Source organism: Xenopus laevis, chromosome 3L (genome assembly GCF_017654675.1).
Source record: "Xenopus laevis strain J_2021 chromosome 3L, Xenopus_laevis_v10.1, whole genome shotgun sequence".
NCBI classification, from domain to species: domain Eukaryota; kingdom Metazoa; phylum Chordata; class Amphibia; order Anura; family Pipidae; genus Xenopus; species Xenopus laevis.
This window is the reverse complement of record NC_054375.1, coordinates 4,184,223-4,187,750: the sequence shown is the minus strand read 5'-3', so window position 1 is coordinate 4,187,750 and position 3,528 is coordinate 4,184,223.

The window sequence follows — 3,528 nt, the reverse complement described above, 5'->3', positions numbered from 1 at the left end:
AAAACAGTGTGGCTTTTATTGTTTAAAGGTCAAGACGCTTTCTATGGTCAACTGGGGTGGGAAGAGGCTTTTCTAGAACAGGGTAGAGTCATCATCGAGTGGGGTACCCCAAAGTGGTCTGGTTTTGGTCAGAAAATCCCTGCTTCTGTGTCCACGTGGATAGTCCATGGGGAACCCGCCTGGGTAATTAAACCACAAAGAGAAATGGTGCACCCAGCCCATATAAGCACTAATGAAATAAATGCCGTTTCAAAAAGTAGAATATAAACAGGAAGGCATACTTACAGTTCACCCCAGTCCAAGGTGATGGTATTTTTAGTAATACCTTGTGTAAGACCAAGCTTAGTGAAGGAAAACCTTTAGTAATAATGAGGCAATTTATGGAGTACAAAATAACATAACCGTTTTGTCTGGGTAAGATGTTGGAGTAACACACGGAATGTAACCCAAGGTCTTGCCAAAGATACTCCTACTTGACAATAAGCTTTTATACCATTTTTGATGTCATAGATCAGGGATCCCCAACCTTTTTCACCTGTGAGCAACAATCAGATGTAAAAAGAGTTGGGGAGCAACACAAGCATGAAAAATGTTCCTGTATGGAGCCAAAAAATAAATGTGATTGGCTACTGGTAGCCCCTATGTGGACTGGCAGCCTACAGGAGGTTCTGTTTAGTAGTACATCTGGTTTTTATGCAATCAAAACTTGCCTCCAAAACAGAAATTAAAAAAATAAGCACCTACCGTATATACTCGAGTATAAGCCGTCCCGAGTATAAGCCGAGGTACCTAATTTTACCTCCAAAAACTGGGAAAGCTTATTGACTCGAGTATAAGCCGAGGGTGAGCAGCAGCTTCTGGTAAGTTTCAATCAAAAAATTGAGGGTTTCTGCTCCCATTGGAGGTGCCGGCGTCTCGTTTTTGGATGCTGGCGACCATTCTTGGACGCCGGCGAATATTCTTGGAGACTATTCTTGGACGCCGGCAACTATTCTTGGATGCCGGCGACTATTCTTAGATGCCGGCGACCGTTTTTGCGCTTGACCCGAGTATAAGCCGACGTAGAGTTTTTCAGCATATTTTGGGGGCTGAAAAACTCGGCTTATACTCGAGTATATACGGTACTTTGAGGCCACTGAGAGCAACATCCAAGGGTTTGGGGAGCAACATGTTGCTCACGAGCTACTGGTTGGGGATCACTGATGGTAAGACAGAAGTGGGGGTACACGGACATACCATAAATGGTCTAAACATTGTAAGGAATGGAAACTTACGGACATATACATTTATATGTTCTTGGGGTGCCAAATAAGGGCTGTGATTGGACATTTGGTAGCCTCTATGTGGATTGTCAACCTACATTGAGTCTCTGTTTGGTAGTGTACCTGGTTTTTATACAACCAAAAAGCCTGGTATTCAAAAATAAGCACCTGCTTTAGGCCACTGGGAGCAACATCCAAGGGGTTGGAGAGCAACATGTTACTCACGAGCTACTGGTTGGGGATCACTGGTCTAGATGAACATTGGACCATTCTCCATGTCCATATCCTGGCTTGGGCCGTTGGCATTGTGGCATCGGAGTGATTGGGGGACTCAGATAATGGCTATAAACCCAATATTATTATTACACTCTGACACTAACCATTCGCCCGTCTGAGGAATAGGTTGGTCCCATGAAATATATCAACAAAGGGTGAGTACATATAGGAAAAAAACCAAAAATGTGAGTTCCTCCAAAAAATAATAAAGCAACAAGTAAAAATATATAAAAAAAAGTTAATTAGGATGCGTTTCGTGATGGTCGGGGCACTGACTCATACACTAAATGGCACAGCCCAATACAATGCTTATATACGGGTTGTAACCAATCAACAGCGCCACGTGTTTCAACCAATCACAGCCAGCGAAGACAAATTGCCTGCTTAAAGGCTTATTTACATACAGGCTTCACATAATGTATTGCAGTACACTCCAAAAAGAAATCAATAACACTCAAGAAACAATGAATAAAAATAACAAAAAAATGATAAAGAGATATGGTAGTATATATACAAATGAAAAATAGTAAATAGGTAACCTGAAAGAATTTCTCCAATTTCTTACTTAATGAGGGTACTCAGGGAACATATTATAGACCCGTATCTTTAAATTGTGAGCACAAGATACAGTTGCATATAATGTTACGAGTTATAAAGTTGTTTTTTTGTTATTCATTACTGTCGTTTTCTTTTTGTTACTCTTATATGAGTCTACTGCAATCTATTATGTGAAGCCTGTATGTAAATAAGCCTTTAAACAGGCAATTTGTCTTCACTGACTGTGATTGGTGGACACATGTGGTGCTGTTGATTGGTTACAACTCCTATATAAGCATTGTAGTGGGCTGTGCCATTTAGCCTATGAGTAAGTGCCCCAACAGGCACGAAACACATCAGGCCATGTCCTAATAAACTTTTTGTATTTTTTTTTTTACTTTGCTGCTTTATTATTTTTTAGAGGAACTCACATTTTTGGTTTTTAACCCGCCTGGGTACCTGGCTTAATGCATGACTTGATCCTTCCACCCACTATAGGCAATTTTTTTATTCCCTTTCCGGAATCAGAGCCGAAGTGATGTTCCTTCCGGTCTAAGGTGTAGGGTCCGGGTTGGGTAACGGCTCTGGTAGGGGGATGTGTTGGATGGCGGGTTGGGTTACAGGTCAGCGGGTCCGGGTTGGGCACAGGACCTTATGATTGGACCCGTCCACGACTCTAGAACAGGCTGCTAAAGATCATCCATTGCCTCAAAGCTTAGGCAGGTCCTCCAGGATCAAAAATTGATCAAATTTCCCCCAAAGGAAAGTCAAAGGCAGGAGGAAGGCACCGTAATGATACCCAAACCCCCTTAGAAAATTGGGGCTGGAACCCTAATGGGTAAATAGCACCCTCTAATCCCTGGATTCTGTTGTGGCACGGTTAGCTGGTAAATTATTTGGTTTATTTAGCTTTGATAATTATAAGGAAGCTTGTCCGAAGCATTGCTAGTAGTTCCTAAGGCACCAAAGAGGGTGGAGTTGATGTGCATGAGAACTGGATAAAAAGTGGAAGAGGGGCAGGATTAATGGGAACCACATCAATAATGTAAAATAAAATAAGATACAAGGAGAAAACAGAGCTTGGAAGTCTTGGAAGGTTGGGAGTGTTAAGGATACTATAGGGTCCTTTACGAACACAGCTGCAAAGTAGAGTCCTGTGCGGAACCAATCTGTTAAACCCGACCCGCAACCCGCATACTTACCCACTTGGACCCGCTACCTGACCCGGAATTACATTATCCGCAACCCGATCCGCGACCTGCTGACCATCAAGAAACAGGAAGTGCTGTCATTGTAAACCAGAAGTGACATCATAAGAAGTGGGCGTGATCAGAAAAAAAGGAGTAAAACAGGAAGTGACATCATTAGAGGTAGGTGTGCTCAGAAAAAAAAGAGTAAAACAGAAAGTGACATCATTAGAGGTAGGTGTGCTCAGAAAAAAAGGAGTTAAAAC